The sequence below is a fragment of the Euprymna scolopes genome, chromosome 35, assembly GCF_053919585.1.
Source record: "Euprymna scolopes isolate OS-2025 chromosome 35, ASM5391958v1, whole genome shotgun sequence".
Classification (NCBI taxonomy): domain Eukaryota; kingdom Metazoa; phylum Mollusca; class Cephalopoda; order Sepiida; family Sepiolidae; genus Euprymna; species Euprymna scolopes.
The window spans coordinates 15,800,655-15,824,691 of NC_136516.1; the positions used below are offsets into that span (position 1 = coordinate 15,800,655).

The 24,037-nt window shown below is 37.4% G+C and overlaps 1 protein-coding gene and 1 pseudogene across 5 annotated transcripts in view; one reads left to right on the forward strand and one right to left on the reverse strand.

The window, feature by feature from the left end:
- Nucleotides 1-24,037, reverse strand: part of LOC145259710 (uncharacterized) — a 138,908-nt gene that overhangs the window by 67,252 nt on the left and 47,619 nt on the right. For all 5 annotated transcript variants that reach the window (XM_080117390.1, XM_080117389.1, XM_080117387.1 and 2 more), the window contains exon 2: nucleotides 14,601-14,656. The gene's annotated coding sequence lies outside the window, so the exon portion shown is untranslated. The remainder of the gene's footprint in view (nucleotides 1-14,600; nucleotides 14,657-24,037) is intronic.
- On the forward strand, nucleotides 8,784-8,947 carry LOC145260036 (U2 spliceosomal RNA; annotated as a pseudogene).

Below are 24,037 nucleotides of genomic sequence, written 5' to 3' on the forward strand. Positions count from 1 at the left end.
TCTAGATTTTAATTCTGGAGTGACGTCAGGGAAGGGTTTTAGTGGAGGCTCATATAAGAAAGTACTCGTATGCCATTTAATTCACGCCGATCATTAGGCGTGGAATAAAGTAAGTGCGGAGACAAGACTGAAATCAAGAATTAAAAAGAATATGGATTGCGATGATAAAGAGCCTTATTTCTAATTATGAAGTGACCATATATATATATATATATATATATATATATATATATATATATATATATATATATATATATATGGTCACTTATATATATATATATATAAAACTACTTCATTTACTCAAATAAAATTAATATACGAAAGTATAGATTTATGCGTAAACTTTAAGTATTTACTTTAAAAGTGCTCAATACGTAGGTAGAGCTAGTTATTAACTAACAAAAAAACCCCCCACTAACCTAGTTTTAAAACAGATCCTTTGTCCGATAAAATGCATCCCTATTGGCTGATAGGAAGGGGCGCGGTGGATACTAGAAAGCTGATTGGCTAACTAAATCCTCAATAGAAGAGGACCATATAAAAACGATAAACAACCACAGAATTCGCGCATAAGCCTGAGGAATCCTAGAGTGGATGAAACGCACACTATTCAGTGTAGCTTAATCGCCATATATATTTTATAAATTACTATATATATATATATATATATATATATATATATATATATATATACGTGTGTGTGTGTATGTGTATTTCCATAGCCAGACAATGTTGCAGCTCTGGCTGTGGAAATAATTATATATTCCTTCGCATTCTTAATATATATATATATATATATATATATATATATATATATATATATATATATATATACGTGTGTGTGTATGTGTATTTCCATAGCCAGACAATGTTGCAGCTCTGGCTGTGGAAATAATTATATATTCTTTCGCATTCTTAATATATATATATATATATATATATATATATATATATATATATATGTACTAGCAGAAGTATCCGTCGTTGACTGTGTTCAAAAACAGCCTACAGAAAATGGACTGTGATTGATGAAAGTATGATAGGTTATGAAAAGGAGGGGGTTTAGGGAGTTTCCCTAATAAAATAAAATAACACAAGTCTATGAACAATGACAAACAACTTCTTCAACTTAACAAGGGAAAGGTTTATTCGCAGAGCGTACTGAAGGAAGAAAGTAGAGTCGGGTCTCCACTGCCTTACGAGGTAGTTACAGCCGGCGGCTGTCGTCAATACCTTTAGTAGGAGCAGCGAAGAGAACAGGCGTCTAGCGCCGACGAAGGCTGGTAGCGTAAGAGAGAGTTTTCTTTTGGGACCGGAAGCTGTCTGGTCCCTGGGGGTTAATTTGTATTCGTGTGCAAGTCCTCAGATTGGACAGTTTAATGCCGCATCACTCACTCAGAGGAAGCGAATGCGCGAGAAGAAAAGGGGTCTATTTGTGTCTGCTACATAACCCCCTGCTTAGGCTGAAAGCCGACAGAGAGAAAGGTAGCATAACAAATAGCAGAAAGAAAAATACAATAAGAAATGTCCGTTTCTTTAGGTTATTTTCTTGCAGAAAAAAAATGTTCTTACTTTTCTGTGAAAAGTTGGAATATGTTCAGAAAACGTTCTGTTCTAAAAAGGAGAGAAGAAAAAAATGTTCTTTTTCAACAGAAATACACTTTTGCAAAGTCTCTTCGGCCAATGTACCCGTCGACCACTACGTGTAGTGGTCACATAATTGTTCTCACGTGGAACATTTACCTCAGGTGTATGATTATGCTGTGTGTATGTTGGAGGAATGTGTGGCTCAGGTGTTAATGTGTCCAGAAAGGCTCTTTTTACCCTATCTACCGATACTGTCTCTTTTTTACCACTAATGTCTAGGATAAAAGTTTTATCAGTGCGTGAAAGCACGCGATAAGGGCCAGTGTAAGGTGGAGTTAAGGGGGCTTTTACTGCGTCCTTTCTAAGGAACACGTGAGTCCATGTCCCTATGTCCTTCGGAACCAAAGATTTAATGGTCTGTTCCCTAGGGTGCATCGGCGGTAGCTTACTGAGATAAGCTCGTAGTCTGTTGACATATAGAGCTGTGTCAGTTGATATATCCTCTATCGGGGTCAGCATCCGACCTGGCAACGATAGAGGTGCTCCATAGACCAGTTCGGCTGCGGAATATCCCAGGTCCTCCTTGATTGATGCCCGACAGCCAAGAAGGATGACCGGTATGTACTCGCTCCATCGCTGTTGATCAGGGTAAGCGCGTAATGCAGCTTTCAATTGGCGATGGAAGCGTTCTATCATCCCATTCGAAGCAGGGTGATAGCTTGTTGTCCGAATGCGAGTGATCCCGAGGATCTTGGACAGTTCCCGGAATAGGTGGGATTCGAATTGTGCACCACGATCAGTGGTGATTGTAGTGGGAACTCCGTAGCGCGATATCCAGCCTGATATAAGGGCTCGCGCTACAGATTCAGCCGAAATGTCACTGAGTGGGATGACTTCTGGCCACCGTGTGAAACGGTCTATGCAGGTCAGGAGATAAGTGAATCCCTGACTGACCGGCCATGGTCCAACCAAGTCAATGTGAACATGGCTAAACCGAGCGTCTGGGGTGCTGAATATTCCAAGGGGTGCGCGGATATGCTCGTGCACCTTTGACTTTTGGCAGGATACACAGGAACGTGACCAAGCAATGATGTCACGCCTCATGTAAGGCCAGAAAAATCTAGCTGTAATCAGCTTTACTGTGGCTTTGCGTCCGGGGTGTGCCAGGTTGTGTAGAGTGTCGAAAACAACTCTACGGTGGGTCGTTGGAACGAATGGTCGAGGTGAATCCGTTAAGGTGTCACAGATGATCTGCGTGTCAGAAGTAGGCACGGGCAGATATGCGAATTTGCAAGTCACGAATTCAGGTGACGATGGATCCAACGTGTCCAGACTTGGCTGGTCTAAGACCATCTGTTGCAAATCGATATCCGATGGTGAGGACAGAGAATTGATAGGCAGGCGAGACAATGCGTCTGCTGCTGCGTTCTGCTCACCCGCGACATGTCGGATATCGCTAGTAAACTGCGAAACAAAGTCCAAATGGCGTGTTTCGCGGGGAGAATATTTGTCCGGCTTAGCACGCAGTGCGTATGTAAGCGGACGGTGATCGGTGTAGATCACAAATTGTCGGCCCTCGAGTGAATGTTGGAAGTGTTTCACTGCGAGGTACATTGCCAGTAGTTCACGGCCAAACGTGCTGTAACGTTGTTCGGCCGGTTTCAGCTGTCGCGAAAAGTATGCAAGAGGTTGTAACTGTTGTTGGTGCTGCTGTTGCAGCACTACACCTACAGCTGTGCCCGATGCATCAACGACCAGTGAAAACTGGGCATCGGGTACAGGATGTGCCAGCAAAGATGTCGTCGCTAGTTTATTTTTCACTTCAGCAAATGCTCTAAGTTGGATCTCATTAAGTGAGATCTGCTCGTTTTTCTTCTTCCTGTTACGTAACAGGTCGGAAAGAGGAGCTAAGGGATCCGCACAGTGTGGGATAAAGCGTCTGTAGTAATTCAACAGACCAAGGAAGTGTCTAAGTTGGCGAAGTGAAGTGGGCGGTTGAAGGTCTTGTAGAGCCTTCACCTTTTCCGGCAACGGAGATATACCGTCTGGGCTGATAATGTGGCCCAGGAAAACTAGTGACGTAACACCGAAAACGCATTTACCAGGGTTAATCCTCACTTGGTATTGATGAAACCGTTCAAAAAGTAGGCTGAGGTGAGTGACGTGTTCCTCAGGTGAGGCACTAGCCACGAGAATGTCATCTATATAGTTATAGACGAAATCTAAATCACGCACTACTTCATCCATAAAGCGCTGAAAAGTACTGGCAGCGTTACGTAGGCCGAAAGGCATAGTAAGAAATTCAAACGCTCCAAATGGAGTTGTAACCGCAGTTTTGGGTATGTCGGCCGGATTCAGCGGGATCTGATGGTAAGCCTTAACCAGATCTAGCTTAGAGAAGGTCTTACAACCATGTAGAGAGGAAGCAAAGTCCTGAATATGCGGGATTGGGTAACGATCAGGTACCGTCATGGCATTGAGTCGTCTATAGTCCCCAGTCGGACGCCAATCTCCGTCTCGTTTTGGGACCATATGCAGAGGGGAAGCCCAAGGACTGGACGAGGGGCGTATAATTCCCAACTGTAGCATATGATTAAATTCTGTCTTCGCTGCTTTAAGTTTATCCACAGGGAGGCGACGAGGGCGTGAGAACACAGGAGCACCTGTGGTCTCAATGTGATGTTTTGTGGTGTGCGTGAGTTTGCTCACCACAAAATTTAAATTGGTTAACTCCGGGTAGGAGTGTAGCACCTCGTGGTATGGGTCATTCGCAGCGGCAATGAAAAATACCGGGCTGATAGATGGGGCATTCGATAACGAGCCAGGGACGGAAAGTTATGTGCTAGCGTCTATCAGCCGGCGTCTGCGCATGTCGACCATTAAATTAAAATTATGTAAGAAATCCGCGCCTAGTATAGGGTACGGTAGATCTGCTACGGTGAAAACCCACGTAAAGTCTCTCCGTAAATTCAAGTCCAGAGAACGTGAAATTTGACCGTACGTGGGGATAGGTGAATGGTTCACTGCTTGCAGTGTTATCAATGACACTGGTGGCCTTTCTTTAAGTAGCCTAAGTGGCCATATGCTACAAGCAGCGCCAGTGTCTACCAAGCAACGTGCTTGAGATTTTACGTCAGTGACGAAATAGGCACGGTTATTTGCATTTTGTGGAAAGTTTGTCCGTGCTCGTCTTTCCACAATTTAGTTTCCTTGGTTGTTAAAAGTGCAGGGCATTTTACAGTTCCGTGCTTCAGCGCCATAGCGACTATGATAAAAACATAGTCCCGGCATGTTTGCACGGCGACGGTGGTGCGGGGAAGATGAGCGGCTTTTGTAGCGGCGTCTGGGTAAGTGCGACCTGCCCATATTGAGCTTGCTCACCTCTCTAGTGAGGCGTTCGATGGCCGTTAGTATAGCCACCGATGTAGCATCCTGTCTTACATTTGCGGTGCCTGCGGGTACCTCAGTAGGCTGTTGTGGAATCGCCGCGGTGGTAGGCCCCCTCACAAAGTCCATGACCTTGTCCGCCGATGCTGCTACTACATCGACGGTGTGTTTTTCAAACATTGGCGCAAGTATGGCCTTTACCTGCGCCGGCAGCCTTGAGAAAAAGAGCTGCTTAATTAAGGCACTGTCAGGAGGGACGTCCTCTGCCAGTTCCCTCATTCTACGGAGTAGTTCCGTCGGCCTGCGGTCACCTAAGTGCTCGTCATGGACCAGCGTTTGAAAACGCTTTTCCACCGACACGGACGTCCGTAGTAGCACCTCCCGTTTTATGCTATCATAAGTGGAGTTTAACGGGGTGTCCGTTATTAAGTCCTTGACCGCAGGAGTCAATGACGCGGGGAAGGCACTGAATAAAATGTGCAGCTTCGTTTGCTCTGACACGTTGTTCGCCGCAAAATAAGACTCGAGTTGAGCAAACCAAACCCGAACATCACCGGCGAAGGCAGGCAACGTTGTCATCGTCACTACCGAAAGTAGATACCAAATATTTAAAAATATATATATAATCTATCCGAAATCTGAAAGGACGCCGAATATGGACCACGTGGAGAAGAAAGGAGAAATATGGGGAAAATCTTTAAACAGAGACAATACAAAAAAAAATTTTAACAGGCTAATGGGGGAGGAGAAGAAAGAAACAAAATTACCATGAAATAAAGCTAAAAAAAAACATTATATCAGGAAGAGCCGTGAAGCAAAAAAATTGTGGACAATATGGGTTTTTTTTTCTTTTTTTTTTTTGTAAATGTGTGTGAACCTGAAGATAAATGAACTCTTTAAGTACTTACATTTTGGTCGAAGAGTGCTAATGCGGAAAAACTTCGTGAAAGTTCTTTTTTTTTTGTGTTGAGTTTTTTCTTATGCGCGGTGCGCGTTAACACGGCAGAAATGTTCAAGGTAGAAAAAAGATAGCATTAGAAGTTATTCCTGTGGGTAGTGGTTCGCTTGGTTTTCTTTGTTGAGAAGTTCGTTTTTTTTTTTTGTACGCTCCTTAGTTTATAATATATATATATATATATATATATATATATATATATATATATATATATATATATTTATAACGGAAAAAAAACCAATAAGGAAGAGAGGGAAATAACGTCTTTTTTTTTTTTTTTTTTTTTTAAAGTTTTAAACGTGCTCTCCCGAATCCGTTGTCTGTTTATGTGGGTGGTCGGAAACCATGTGCTGGTTTTTAAAATGCGCGCCTTCCTTGCCCTGTTAAAACGCGAAAGAAGTGCCTGTTCGGAAATGTGTTATCACGACGGAGTCACCATTTTTGGGAATTTCCCTAATAAAATAAAATAACACAAGTCTATGAACAATGACAAACAACTTCTTCAACTTAACAAGGGAAAGGTTTATTCGCAGAGCGTACTGAAGGAAGAAAGTAGAGTCGGGTCTCCACTGCCTTACGAGGTAGTTACAGCCGGCGGCTGTCGTCAATACCTTTAGTAGGAGCAGCGAAGAGAACAGGCGTCTAGCGCCGACGAAGGCTGGTAGCGTAAGAGAGAGTTTTCTTTTGGGACCGGAAGCTGTCTGGTCCCTGGGGGTTAATTTGTATTCGTGTGCAAGTCCTCAGATTGGACAGTTTAATGCCGCATCACTCACTCAGAGGAAGCGAATGCGCGAGAAGAAAAGGGGTCTATTTGTGTCTGCTACAGGGGCTGTAATCTAGTAGGGGATGCCCTTTTCTCTACACTACAACCTCTTTCCCACAAAAGAGACATTGTGAGCCTGTTTCTGCTCTATCGATATTTTCATGGCAAGTGCTCGACTGAGCTTCAATCTATGATCCTCCTCGCCAAACTTTTACAAGAAACACTCGTCTAGCTGAAAACACTATCAATAATTCCCCCATCCTTTATCTGTACCTAAACCTAAACGTAAATTCCATGAACAAAGTTTCTTTCCTAGAACTGCACAACTGTTCCGTTTGCCTGTTTACCAGCTGACTACAATATGATCGTCCTCAAGTCCAATGTAAACAAGTTCTTGATGAGCCGTCTCCCTAAGTAATCCAATTTACCGAATTTTCACTGCTAACAATTACTACGATATTGTCCAATTGACCGCCGTACACTCATGAACAATTATACTCGAGTGGCCTCCGGGCCTTGATAAGTGGGGACTCCTTTGTAAAAAAAAATATAATAATGGTGGAGTTTGTTTATTAATTTCGCTCGGTCGTTATGACGGCGTTTTGTAAATCTTTTCTGACTAGCCGTGATAATAAATGCAGATAGCTTGTCAGGTAACGTAAAATTGATATTGTTACGCTTGAACTAATCGCCGAATTGTTCTCGAAAGCTGACAGAGTGGTTTATCCATTAGGAGTGAAAGAAAAAACAAAAATAAGTAAAACTCGGCCGGACTGTCTGGGATGAGAAGATGTAGAGAACAGCTTAGAAGTTCGAATAGAAATACGGGACGCTAATCCCGACAGTAGATATCAAGTATGTTTTTTGTTAAGGAGACAAAAACAGTTGGTTTATGAATTAAATATACGTATAACAAAAACAAACAGGTTTTATAAGATAAAATTGTTATAATGGTTAGCGATATATGGCCCGCGGGCTGCGTGCGACTTACAGAGTTTTTTTTAGCAAATCCGTGCACAAATGTATGAATTTAGTTTCCAGAATGATATTCCATAAATAACGTATTTTAGTGTATATATATATATATATATATATATATATATATATATATATATATATATATATATATATATATATATATATATATATATATTAATCTGTAAGTATTTAATTATTATAGTGAAAAAATAATTATCTCAGCCAAGAAATCCGTTTCTTATCGTTGAGCACTTTCAGTTGAATTAAGTCGGTCAATCTAGCACTTATGCATAGATCATCGCATAATGATTACGTCACTGTGACTGACGTAAAGAACATATAAAATAAAATGTATAAATTCAACGTCGTTTCTTGCGGTTAATGGAAGCCGATTGGATACGGTCTTTGCTAATCGAGCCAGAAATGGCTCGTGTTGCCGGGTTCGAACTTGTCGACTGATGTAAATCGTGAGACCCTGCGCTGAAGATTCTCGAAAGGATGAAACACTAGTGCCTGTGTGTATTTAATTATTATAATAAAAAAAATTATGTATGTATATATATGCACTTATTGTACCGCGCGATTTTTAATAGTATTTTTAGTCGCGTGCAAGCGACTCTAGAAGTCACTCCGTCGGTCTGTCGGTCGGTCTGTCCGTAACACTTTTGTGCTTGGCCTTTTTGGTTAAGATCAAAGGACTGTTGTTAATAGATACTGTTCTTAGCTTTTTAAGCTTTTCTTGATCTTTTGGCCAATACTGCAAGCAAAGACCATATGTGGGAGCAACCCCACATATAAGATCTTGGTCAATGTAGGGCAAACCCTTCATACCAATTGTGTCACTATCCAGCTCCCCTACTCCCTGGGGAGCTGGTCCCCATTTCCCCTTCACTCCTCACATTAAAAATCAGCCTTGTGCCTACTTTGCTCGTGGGGGACAAATAAATACCAACCCCACATATAAGAGCTTGGTCAATGTAGGGGAAATCCTTCATATCAATTGTCACTATCCAGCTCCCCTACTCCCTGGGGAGTTGTTCTCCATTTCCCCTCCACTTTCCACTTTAAAAATCAGCCCTGTGCCTAATTTACTCGGTGGGGGAGTAAATAAATACCCTTTTCTTGGCCTTTTGGCCAAGACCAAAGTGTAGTATCTGTTCTTACTACATGCTGCACTTATGTTGTATCTTTGTGATATAAAGTGGGTGATCACTTTTCTGTATTAATTTAATGTAAAATGATCACCCATTTTACAACCAGTCAGTCTCAAAACCATTCAAGTTATTCTCCAGATCACTCAAGTTGTTTTTGAAGGATTCCAGTTATTTTTTAAGCATTCAAATCATTCTTAAGGTTATTCAGTTCATTCTTAAGTTCATTAAAGTCATTGTAAGTCATTTACTTTTTATTTATTTAAGTCATTTCAGCCCATTTTTCGGTCATTTTAGTTTATCTTTAAGAATTTCATGTCAATCCTACATTCACGCATTCATTCATTACACGAGAGCACGCGACTAATGGTTATCGGCCTTGTTAAGTTAAATTCAAGTTTTATGATATTTTTTTTATTATTAAATTGTTAGGTGAAAATAAAGAATAGTTAAAAAAACACACTCCCTATGTTAAAAACGGATTTCTAAATAATAATGTTATTCTTTCAGAACGGTACAATGAGTGAATCCCCAGAATATATATATATATATATATATATATATATATATATATATGTAGTAATTTATAAAATATATATGGCGATTAAGCTACACTGAATATTCAGCGTTTCATCCACTCTAGGATTCATAAGCCTGAGGAATCCTAGAGTGGATGAAACGCTGAATATTCAGTGTAGCTTAATCGCCATATATATTTTATAAATTACTAACTAGCTCTACCTACGTATTGAGCACTTTTGAAGTAAATACTTAAAGTTTACACATAAATCTATACTTTTGTATAAATTTATGTGAGTAAAGTAAGTAGTTATATATATATATATATATATATATATATATATATATATATATATATATATTAACAGATTTGAGTTTTAGGATGTCTATGTATCTAACATAGTGATCAAGTGTTAGCCCAGTATATATATATATATATATATACATATAATATATATATATATATATATATATATATATATATATATATATATATATATATATATATATATATATATATATACAGGTGGCCAAAAAGTCACTAACGTGTTTTGTACTTAAAAAGATTATTTACGTTTTGCCATTTTTCCGTAATTTTAACACAATCTGACTAAGACACTTAGAAATAAAAAAAAATGCAAAATTCGAACAATCTTTATTCATGAAAAATAATGTCTTTTAAATGTTTCCCATGTTCAACTTCACATATTTGTGCTCTTTCTAAAACATCATTCACGACAGATTTGAAGAATCTTTGGATTACCGTTTAACTCCCTTATTTCTTTCCTGATGTTTTCTTTCAATTCTTGCAGGCTTTTGGGTTTGTTTACATAGACTCTTTCTTTAAGATATCCACACAAGCTTCTTGCTCTTCAAATCGGCGCACAATGTCTCGAATTGTGTTGTTATATAAAAATGCCGCTGATGAGCTCTTTGAGTCAAAACCATTGATCTCTGATTTTGGTAAAAACAATTTCACAACTTGTATACATAATTATAATTAATTTCCAAAATATATTATCTCTAAAATATCTGAAATAGAGAAAAAATAACGATTAATGGTAAAATGACAAAGATTTTCAACCTTTCAGTGACTTTTCTGACACCCAGTATATATATATATATATATATATATATATATATATATATATATATATATATATATATACATATATATATATATATATAGTGATCCGCATAGAGTACTGTTTTGCTGTGTCACAGCTCATCAGTGCGGCTAGACAAGCAACTACCTTAAGCCAGGATCAAAACCCGACCGCCCAAACGGCAGTCAGAGCTCCTAACCATTGCTACTATGCGGCAACCGAACAATGTTTTTACACTGTCCAAATACCCAAGCTCAATATATATATATATATATATATATATATATATATATATATATATATATATATATTGTACAAAGTACACGAAGGGTAAACATACCTGGACTTTCGCCTCCGCCTTAATAACCACATCATTAGGGAAAAATCAACGCAACATTCAATGGCTATACATTATAACCTCCTAACCCACTCAACAGACAGTATTAAATGTATCCCCACACCCGCCACGGCATTTAATTTCAGCACAAAACAAGAAAGACGCAAATCTGAAAAAAAAAAACACTCAATTTATTTGGAGATTAAACCCCTCAGGACTCAACAGTGATTTGAGACCACTTAATGACTTATAAATTCCACAAAAACACAGACTAACCATAAGCATTTTCATACAGGACGTCTGAGTATTATCATGGAATAGGGTAGTGGTTTCTCTCTTGTGTGTGTCCGCATATGCTTTTTCCAACTAAAATTCTTTAAATTGGCAGATTCCCTAATTTATTTATTGCGGAATATTATTCTCATCTTCCTTAGTTGTTGTTTCACGACATTTCGGCCAACTATTCCTCTGGCCTTCGTCAGGTGGTAACTGCAACAGGTAGGAACTCTGAATCTCTTAACTGCGACGGGATAGGAATTCCGAATCTCCTAACTGCATAATCAGCAATTACTGTCATCCATAGTTCTTATCGTCTTCCCACGTTTTTTTTTGCCAAACAAGCCTCTGACCGGCTTTGGGTGAGGGTAATAGTCCTCAATAAATAAATTAATAAATAATACTCATCTCAATAATAAATTTCAATTAATATATATATATATAACTACTTAATTTATATAAAATTAATATACGAAAGTATAGATTTATGCGTAAACTTTAAGTATTTACTTCAAAAGTGCTCAATACGTAGGTAGAGCTTGTTAGTAAGTTATAAAATGTATATGGCGATTAAGCTACACGCGTTTCATCCACTCTAGGATTCTTCAGGCTTATGCGCATAAGCCTGAAGAATCCTAGAGTAGATGGAACGCAGAATATTCAATGTAGCGTAATCGCCATATACATTTTATAACTTACTTATATATATAGGTAGATTCACATATTTCACAAGTTTCTGTTCTGAATGCAGCTAAAGTTCATCCATGAAGAGCAGTTGTCCTTTTTTCATTGGACTATATCAGTTTAGTATCTATGACCTCAAACTAGCATACAGATTTACTTCATTCGTGAAGAGTAGTTAGTCTGGCTAAATTACAGCCACAGTGTCCCAAATTGCAGGTTGGATCTTATAGAAATCAGAAGTATGTTGTAGCAACAAGAGAAAGCTTAAGTGTCTGGACCTTTATACAGCTAGAGTCCGTCCACGAGGTGTAGTCGGTCTTTTTTCTTATTCGTAATCTTCTATTTCATTTTCATTTTCTCTCAGTTTTATCTTTTTTTATATCTCAATTTCTTTCATGGAGCAAATTCCCTCCTTCTTTGACAAGTTCAGCCTGGCTACACTTCACGATTTCTTATAAAACAAAACCCTATTTTGGTTCTTGTCAAGGACTTTCATTTTTTTCTTTCCTGTCCCCTACATGTCTTTCTCCTATTCCTCTCTCTCCCTCTTCCTCTCCCTCTATCTCTCTCACCTACTTAAGTGTATACACGTGTTTGTGTATGTGTTTGAATGTATGTATTTATTTTTTTATATATAAAATTATTTCCACAATCAGATAACAATGACGCAACGGATTTGAAAACAGTCACTTGTATGTGAGGTAAGCTATCACGCCACACATGATAAAGTCTATTGACATAAGCAGATATAGATACAATGAAGAGCGACTATATAATAATCGGTGCTTCTTCGTCATTAGTAATGTCGCAGTAATGAACATGTACAATTAAAAAAAAAACTATGAGGTAGAAAATTAATTATTAATGAAAATAGTTTTTAAAGAAAATTAGCAAAAATTAGGCAGAAATCCGAAGCTCAAAGTATCAACGTTGGCGTGTCTCAAGGATCCATATGGGCACTTTTTATTGATTGTACACACATGGAACTCTAGACTCCTTCGAAGTAATCTCTTTCAGCTACAATGCGCTTATTGTACCGTTCCAACAACTTCGGGAAGGCCCCATAAAAGACCTCTTTTGTGAGCATGTCAATGACTCTCGTCAAAGCCCCTTTCATCTCCTTAATTGTCTCATAACGACAGCCTCTAAGGGTTCCTTGAGTTTAGGGAATAACCAAAAGTCACAGGGAGCAAGGTCTGGACTATTGGGAGGGCGAGGAACTGTCTTGATACTTATCTTGGTCAAATAGTCTGTGACAAGAATGGAGCACTCTTGACCGAAACTTTGCGCAAGTCTTCCACATCCTCAGTACTACACGAGTAATTGTGTGTACAGTTCCCACACTGACATCAAACTATGCACTTATTGTCTCCATACACACACGACGGTCCTTAGCCATGAAATTTTTTATTTTGCCACTCAACTCTGGTGTTCTGACTTCCTTACTTATCCCACACCTCTCATCATCTTTCACAGACTCCCTGCTTTCATTGAATCTGTTATGCCATTAAAAAACTGATGCTGGATTCATGCAAAATAGTCCAAAAGCAGTCTGAAGCATTCCATACGTTTTTGTGAAATTTTATATACCAAGTTTGAAACAGTATTTTATGGCATTTCATTGTTCTAGTGTCCTTATGTTCAGATTGAATTTTTCAAATTCACCAGCTGTGACAACTAGGCTTTAGTAGAGTGTATTCCAATTACTGTTATAGCTATTCATTTGACCTGAAATCATAAAAATTAGTCAGTCATCTCATAAGATGTATAGCGAAAACATGCCGAATTTACATGAGTCTACGGACATTTGAAATGCCTGTACAAAAAGTCAGGGAACTTATTGAATAAACCTCGTAAGTGATACTTTTGGAATACCAGGTTCTGTAAGTGGGAGATCGTTGACACACCCCTAAATAAAACAAACAAACAAAACAAACAAACAAACAAACAAACAAACAAACAAAACTACCAAACTAACGTCATCAAGCCCCGGACCCAGATATACATGTGACAGGAGACTGTTTCTGGATTTAATATTCCCCTTGAAAGAAATCATTTCAACCAATACAGGATGAATGTCACACCAGTTCATTTAGATGATGTGGCCCCAGAAACAGACGCTAGTTCGCCTTGGTATTGGACACCCAAGAGCTTAGATCGATCATGCATCTTTGCTACGTACTTCCTCCCAATACATGAATTTCGGTACACGTTAGCCTAGCCCACTTCTCTGACTTAAACTAACCTTAAGTATATATTTCCGTTTATAACATATTATTTTACCACACCCGCATCTAATCTACTCACAACAGCGTATATATGTTCATCGGTTTAGTTTCAGACGGATAAATTGAATATGCGCACCTTGGCTATATATCTTCTCGTATAACTAGTATTGTTAATTAGCTAGAGACTATGCTATTTCTGAAATTGCCTTTGTCCTGTTGATTCCGATATGTTGTTTGGGCTATGCAGTTCTAAGAATTATACCCTCCCGGACTTTGCGTTCTCTCTTTGATAATCACTAGGGTTTTGACCACAGTTTTTTATTGTTTGACCCTTGAGTGTGTATCCGTTGATATCTTATATGCTCTTATATAGAGTGATGTGGTTTTCGGTTGATTAACCGTGTCTGTGTCGGATATATACTCAGAAGTCAAAACAATGAAAAGAATATGCTGTAGTCATAGCCCTAATAATCACCCGAGAGGCACTTAAAATGGAACACTGATGGGACTGCGTAGGAATTTTTTGCAGGCCAGAGTTCTCCTTCTCAAAGACCACTGGTTTTTTAATCCCACTATCCGACCCTGATGTCTAATCTACCCACCGAGGGAATGAAATGAATACTACTTACCTTGTGGTGGTGAGTATAATCCGTGGATCAGGCAGTGGACGTCATGTACTCTTGTTCTGTGGGGGATAAAAAGTATAATAATGCAATAAATGTCATGTTCGTACGTACGTTATCACCCTTCGCACACATTAGACACTGATGAGCAAAAATAGTGATTGGCAATTAATATGAAATTAATATGATTGGTGACTATTTGGGAAGACTAGGCGCTGTATGTATCGCGCCGAGTTATAAGAAATTTCCAGGTTGGTATCTGGAAGCACATTTAATTCACTGGGAGAGGTATGCACCCCTAGTTTTAGTTAAGACATGCATCTAGGAGAAGGTAACTCTGATGACTTCGGCAGCAGGACGTTGGATGGCCATGGAGGAGGATGCATCTCCAGCAGATTAAGCAGGTTTTATGGTATTAAGAGTTACGTTATTCGACTGCAGCTATGTGGATGATGTAAGAATAGGGGCGAACAGTTGAGCCAGATGCCACCGTGCTGGGGAAGGTAATGATAATCAACCCCATGTATTCTGCCAAATTCAAATCATGTGATGTCTTCAAAGAAATCGGACCAATAATAGACCTAAGCCTGTGGAGAACACTAACCATGATTTCATCTACGGCATGAATGATGCCACGACACACGAGAAGAAGAAAAATCAATATGATTGCGCTAAGTTATAAAAGTCCGATTTTAATAATTTTAAAATGAATTTTTCCAATATCAAATTAATTCACCTCGTTGAATAAATGTATAGAAATGCACCCCTAAATGATAACATTTAGACAGAAATCAATAAATTATTAGAAATGATGTGCTCTTATTACGCATCATGTTGCTTAGATTATATATTCTGAAATCAATGTCTCTCTCTCTCTCTCTCTCTCTCTCTCTCTATATATATATATATATATATATATATATATATATGTATATAGTGTGACCCCCCCCCCCCAAAAAAAACAAAAGCTAAATGGAGGCCATCTAGAATATATGCTGTAGAACGGAGAAAAAAGGCCAAAGACCCTAGTGTGTTGACGTAATGTTTTGAATATAATAAACTAGTTATGACCAAAGTTTCATTTCATTCGGACAGAACACTAAGAAACGGAGCCTAATTAGAGTTGGGGTCCGTTTTTCATGGGTCACCTGTATATAATTACTTCAGAATAAAATTATCTAACAATCAACTCGCATGGAAACGTGTGATTATAAGTTTTACAAGATATTACTAGCAGTAATATTCTATAAGTAGTATCCCATCTAAATAAGAATTGGTCGATATACAAGATAGAGCAAATGAATCAAATTTTAGTCATTCAATGAATTTAACAATTTATGACGTAAAATGTTTAAATTTCAAATCAAAAGATCTGAAGAGATGGTAGACATCGAAATCCTATAAGTAAGGAGTTATAATATTTAAATGTATTCTTTGTCTTACATAGAATAATAAAAATCTTTTGATTTGAAATTTAAACATATTACGTCATAAATTTTTACGTTCATTGAATGATTAAAATTTATATATATATATATATATATATATATATATATATATTGTTTTAACAAAAACCAAGACTTCAAAGAATAGGTTGATAGCAACAAATTGCGTATTTGATCGTTAGTTACAATTGTTTCAAGAGTATTCGGGCAAATTCAAGCATTATGTCGTTTGAAAATTTTCACAAGATCAGCTTTTCTTTAGACTTATTGAATAAAAAACACTTTAGCAATAAAAAATTATGGAAACAATTTCCCTTAACAAAACAAGCGAAAATATTTTACCTCCATCGCATTCTTGCAAAGTATTTATATATATATATATATATATATATATATATATATATATATATATATATATATATATATATATATACTTTGCAAGAATGCGATGGAGGTAAAATATTTTCGCTTGTTTTGTTTTCCTTTTTCTTTTATATATATATATATATATATATATATATATATATATATATATATATATTAAATAAAGATGAGGAATAATTATTCCATATAACTATTATATCATCTCTTTAGGCCATAATATTTGGAAGCTAAATGCCTCTCATCAGAAAACGAGAAGGGCAAAAATGTAAAATATAAATAAAAACTGGCTTTATTTGGTTTTAATTTCTCCTCTTAAGTGTTGAGCTTTTTCTATTTTGATTTTTTTAAATATATATTCTTTGTTCCCCTTATATACATATATATATATATATATATGTATATTCAAATAAATGAGTTTTAGTGATATACTAGCAAGCAATGTGATCTGTGAGTTCACCCATTAGATTGTTTCATCCTTTTTTTTACACGGTGGTCACCACTTATCAAGGCCCGGAAGCCACTCAGGGATAAGGGTTATTGCAAGTACAGTACGTTAATGTGGAGATTTAATGAAGTGTTTACTTAAGAGGGCGGTTCATTAAGAACTTGTTAACGTTGGACTTGAAGACATCCAAGTTGTAGTCAGGTGGGAAGCAGGCAGACGGAACAGAGTTCCACAGGCGTGCAGTTCTAAGAAAGAAGCTTTGTTCATGGAATCCACGTTTTGATTTAGGCACAGATAAAGAGTGGGGGAAATTTTTCACAGTGGATTCAGCTAGACGGGTGCTTTTCGTGAAAGATTGGCGAGGGGGGACCAGAGATTGGAGTTCAGACGAGCACCTGCCATGGAAATAACGAAGTAGGGGATTATTATCGGGGACATAAGTTGCAGGGATATTATGAAGGGAGATGAGCAGCAAGATGTCTGTTCACATTACACTTGAACTTCTGCATGTCAGTACAGTTGGGAAAGCAGAATCACGAAAGGGAGTTTCCAAGTCTAGCAGTTCTGCAGAAGAAACTGTTGGAGTAGAAAGCTTTCTTACTCCTAGGGATCTCTACTGTGAAGGGGTGGGATTTAGCTGCTTGTCTGGTTTGTCGGGGGTATTTATGTCGAGGGGGGTACAAGTGCTTGTAGTTCGCTAGAGCATTCACCATTAAAATACTTGTAGAATAGGCAGAGGAATACAACATTTCGTTGATGGGACAGAAGCTGAAGCTTAGATGAAAATTCAGGACCTATCAGGTTGGCGACTCTCTTTTGAACCCTGTTCAGGAGTGAGAGACTAGTAGCAGACGCACCAGCCCAAATGTGATAACAGCACTCCATATGTGGGCGAATGGTGGCCTTATAGAGGAACCCTGACTACGACAGTTGGCAAAACTAGTTATATGGAACATGAGGAATAAAATTAGTCTTTTTCTGCTCGTTATATCCCCTCCTTCTCATCCCTTCTCTATTTTTTCTCTCGTTTCCTTTACAATTATAGTTTGTGATGAGATTATTTTTGTTTATAATTAACTATTCCAATCTTTATATTTTGTCCGTTGTTTTCTCTCCCCAAACAAGGCATATTGCCACTTGAAACGTAACGGATTACTATTTGGGATCATGTCGAACTAGGATATTGTGGAGAGTTAGCAGTGAGATGTCTATTAATATTACTGTACAGTAAGCGAATTAGGAAACGGAGGGGATTATAAAGAAATTATTAGTGCAGAAGTCTTTTCGGCATCTTGGGATCTCAACGGTGAAGGGTGAGATTTTGCTGCTTGTCAATTTAATCGGATATATGTACATCGGAAGGGTACAAGTGCTATGAGTTCATCGGAGCACAGTCTATTGAAGTACCTGTAAAACAAGCATAATGATGTAACACTGTGGCGATGAGACAGAGGTTGGAGCTTGATAGACAGGGCGGAATCTATTAGATTTGATTAATTGGATTTTGTCTAAGAGTGAGAGACTAGTGGTAGATGCACTAGTCATCATATCGTATTCATAGATTAACTTGTTGGTATTATACGGCACGAAAGTTAAGCAACGTTGAACTTGATCAGTACTAAATGGGTGGCCAGTTGGGACTTCCGGGTGCTGTATGTGCTGTCCGTTTATCTTTGCATTGTTTCCAGTCATCGTGGTCTTCTCCTTGCCACTGGACTCAAACAGTGCCAATTCAGGAGAGGTGTGGCTGGAGATTGTGCAACACTTGCCTCCCAATTCCATGCGCAGTTGTCCCTACATTTGTATTCCTCTCCCTGTCTTTCGAGACTGAACAGAGGCCTCGATTGTTGGCATTGGTTTCTCCGATATTTTTCTAGTCAGAATTCTTTTATGGGGTACTTACGGGAAGCATTAGGAGAAGGTTACCAATATATTTAGTGAAACTGATTTTTGTAGAATGAATTGGATTCGAACTTAGAACATCAATTTCCTCAGTTCGTGTCATTAGCCACTTGACCAGAATTAGTCCAGATGTGGCAAGAATACCCGTGTATAGGCTTTGTAAAGATATAGAATGCTCTCTGATGTGAGTAATTTTCTAGCACATTATAGGGAGTCCAACTTCTTTGCAGCCGGCCTAGCAATATCCTTAATGTATTTGTTCTGATTCATATTGCCTGTGAATGTTAAGCCGAGAAGTAGGAAGCTATTTGTCATAGCAATCGGTGATTGAGAAGTTTTTTTGTAGTTGTTAAAGGAAAGTAGTTTAGCCTTAGTAGCATTTCTTTGGATATTTGTACATTCATTTTTCCCTCATATATATTATAGAGCTGGGTGTCAAGTGAGAAGTGTTAGATAGAAAATTATTACGTGTCACTTTGTGAGGTAATTACAAACTACAAATATTTAGAACAATTAAAATGGAAGTTTTTTTCGAACATAATTCGATCCGAAAACCGAGGAATATTCTTACATGTTTTTTCTGTGATCAAAATATATCGGGAGAAAGCTTGATTGAAACAAGGGTTGATCAACTGATTTTTTAAAAATCTATCTATCTATTATATAAAAGGGACTTTGTCTGCGTGTGAATATCTGTGTGTGTATGTGTGTTTGTGTGAGTGTGTGCGTGTGTGTGTGCTTGTGTGTGTGCGTGGGTGTGCGTCTGTGTATGTGTGTGTGTTTATGTGTATGTGCGTGTGTGTATGTGTATGTGTGTATACGTGCGTGTGCGTGTGCGTGTGTGTGTATGCATGTGCATGTATGTGTGTGTGTGAGAGTATGTGTGTATATATATGTGTGTGTGAGTATGTGTGTGTATGTGAGTGTGTGTGTATTCACCTTCAAGTTTGTTCGCAGAAGATTGGAAAGTGAATTTGGCCTGTGTTGTTTCTTTTTCTAGGTTTTATTTCTACCCCGTCAGCGTTCGTTCCCCCCACCCCAGCGAAGGGGAGGAGACAACGGCGAAGCCGTCCGCTCTCGTCCAAGTCCCAACCAAATCTCTTCAATTCAGCTAACCTGATCACGTGACTCACACGCAATCCAATCAACTGATCTTGACTTCCGGTCAACGTGTCTACACTATAATTCACACACACACACACACACACACACACACACACACACACACACACACACACACACACACACACACACACACACACACACACATACACTCTCTCTCTCTCTTTCTCTCTCTCTATCCATTCTCTAACATGCGTGTGTGTATGTGTGTGCGTGTGTGTTTATGTGTGTGTATGTGTATGTGCATGTGTGTGTGTGTGTATGTGTGTGTATGTGTTTGTGTGTGTATGCGTGTGTATATGAGTTCGTTCCACATCGATTCGCAAACGGTTGGGCCGATTTTCATGTAATTTCACTCGTTCTTAGGTAGGTTTTGTATTGGAAAGTCTTTAATAAGTATCGATAATCGATAATCGAAATAATCCGAACAGGCGATTTTGAACAAAGTTAACACCTAACACAGCCTAACATCACAAAAGAAGTTTTATTACCGCACAAGCCGAGTGGACTGACATATAAAATCAACAGTAAGTTATTGATATGGCATGAGCGTGTCCGGAATGAACATTTCTGTTTAAAACACAATTGCACCATGATACTTGACCTTAAATTAAAGCCATTATCACCGCACAAGCATTTAAGCCAGCCATATAAAATCAGCAGTAGGTTCTTTGATATGGCAGGAGCGCGTTCAAAATGAATGTTTCTGTTTAGAGCACAATTGAAGCATGGTACTTGAATTTTCATTTTAAACTTTAATTCAAGCCATTGTACATAAAAAATAATTTTATAAAATCAACAGTAGGTTCTCTACAGTATAATGTAGACTACAATGTATTGTGAATAAGTCACTGCAGGAGGCATGTGAAGCTTTCTCCTGGTGCACCACGATGGGTTCCCAACTAGAGCACACAGTCAATCGATTTGATTGAAATGAGCGATTTCAATTTTGATGATAATAAATCATCAATCGTCAATCATCATTCAATCCTGGCAGCGTCGGGTCACCCTGCTAGTATTTTATATATCATATAAAAGTGTCTGAGGAAGACAATGGAAGTGGTCTTAAATATTTAACTGCTCTACAAACCTAAAAATAAATTATAAAATCAACAGTAAGTTCTCTACAGTAGAATGTAGACTACAATGTGGCGTGGACTAAGTCGCTGCGGGGAGACATGTGAAGCTTCCTCCCATTGCAGTGCGATGGGAGGAAGCTTCACATGTCTCCCCGCGATGGGTTCCCAACTAAAGCAGGCAATCAATCGATTTGATTGAAAAAATGTGATTTCACGGATATCGATGACAATAAAAATATGAGAGTGTGAAACATTCGTTGATCATCATTAAATCCGGGACAACGTCCGGTCTCCCTGCTAGTAATTATACTGTATATATATGTTTGCATGCGTGTGTGGGATACGTGATCCCAAGAGAGCTTCGTAGTAGCTAGGGAGGGGACGGATAAAACATTTTGGAACCCTCTGCTCTAATATAATTCAATTATTGGCTTATTCCGACGTTCTGTGGGTTTCTGTAAAGTTGATGAGAGAATTATTAAATGAAAAAGTCATTTGTTATATCGACCCACTCGGAATGTTGTCAAGAATTACTCAGTCACATGACTAATTATCTTCCTATCTCAGGCTGTTCATATCTATCTATCTATCTATCTATCTATCTATCTATCTATCTATATAGCTATCTATCTATCTATCTATCTATCTATCTATCTATATAGCTATCTATCTATCTATCTATCTATCTATCTATCTATCTATCTAGCTAGCTAGCTAGCTAGCTAGCTAGCTATCTGTACCTACACAACCCCATTTTTATCATTGATTGATCCTCCGATAAAGGAGGGATTGGACCTAGTAATTAACTCCCGTTCATCCGTTCGTTTGTTTGCACTTTTCTCAATAACCACGCCTCAAATTCTTTTGAAATTTTGCACAAACATTAGTCATGATAAAAGTAAATTTTTCACTCGTGGATATGCTCGAATTGTTATTATTAAATTTTTTACCTACATCTATTCCTTCCAAGGTTTTGTTTTCTGTTTGAAAAGTGTTTTTTTTTTCATAACGTCTGATGAGAGGCCGTTCTTGTGAAAATTTTCGAACGATATAGGGTTTGAATTTGTCCAAATGGTCTTGAAACAATTGTAAGGAACGACGGAATACACTATTTGTTGCTATCAATACATTCTTTGATGAGTTGATTTTGTTAAAACAATATATGAATGCTCAATATATGAATGTTCAATTACAAAAGATGGTAATTTTGAAGCTTACAATTTAAGTCATCTCATTTTGACTTAAACTTTATTGATATATTAACGGTTACCGAATTTTCAGTTATATAAACCCAATAAAATTCGGAATACTATAAATAAGATATATATATATATATATATGAATATATATATATATAAATATATTAATTTTATTTATACAAACATTAATGACTACATATGTGCATACATGTTTCTGTAATCACCCACGTTGGGGGATTACGTCTTCAGGCCAAGAATTACCTTCAAAAGTGACATTTCCACCAAATACATTTTTCTATTTCGTTTATCAAGTTAAAATACAACCTGGGTGGGAGTAAAAAAAAAACAAAAAACGGTAAAAGGATGAGTGAGGTCTTTGAAGATAATAAATATCTTTTTTCTTTTCCCCTTCCCCCATCCAACCTAACTTTTGGCTTTTTATGGCATAGGGTACTTGAGAGTTTAGTTTTCTTGTCTTAGAGTCTGTAAGTTAATAACCTTAGCTATGGCCAACCTAGTACTGACCGGTGCCTTTTAATCTACCTCCACCCACACATACATGCAACACACATATAACACACACATACACAGACAACGCCAACACACAGATACACACATTAATACATATATTCAAAAGCGAATCCATGCTGAACGCTCTTTGTTTTATTTACTGAAACTAGACAATAATTCTGAAACTACGTAGAAATAAAGTAAAAATTACATTAAGGTAAATAAAACAAAACAAAAATAAAAAATAAATAAATAAGAATAAAAATAAATTTAATTAAAACAAATAAACCAACAAAATATGAATAAATATAAAACCCGAAAGTTATCTAAACCCCACATGTACCTATATGCGTGTATCAATACACTTATAAATTTCTACATTTATCTACACCCGCGCATATATACACACACACATTACAGACATACAGAGACAAATAATAGTGTTTTTCTTTACTTATGTAGCGTGGTAACCTCTTCGTATATGCAATATTATGCTACCCGACTACAGACGGATGTATATATATATATATATATATACATACACATATACATATGCATATACATACATACATATACATATATATACACACACATACACACATATACATATAAACACACACACAACAGACATACACACATACATACATATATATACATACCCACACATACATATATATATATAACATATATATAAACAACATTCGGACATCCATACATTTTTGTAATCTATATTGTTACAACAATTCTATACGAGGCAGCCTATTCTAATAGTTCAGAAATATACATGTATATACATACATCTACATACAATAGGCACAGAGATACATCCACATACAAACATACACACAGATATATAGATACAGAGATATATATATAAACATACAAACATACATGCATACATAAAATACACTTATACATACAAACTCACACAAATATAGACATATACATATATACATGCATACATGTACCGTGCCACCAAATGATACATCTAAAGTAGAAACAGACATGAATACATTTACTATATAAATTCACTTTTTCTATCAACTTCCACACGTCTAGTTATGTTTCATAGCCCCATCCGCTTGTTACACTTTCCTAAGTTGTAGGTTTTTACCGTAAAAATTGACACTACGTAAAAATTTATATTGAATTCAGCATGAATTTCATAGGGTTATCCTCATATTTAACAAACATTCTTTCGATGGTAAGGCAGATATACATAAGATGTATCACGATACAATAATAATATATAATAACATATGACAGAAATCAGAGTATTTAGGTTATACAAACCGAGTATATAAGCTTATATATTGTAGTACTTACCTTCATCTTTGTTTATTCACTATAATACCCT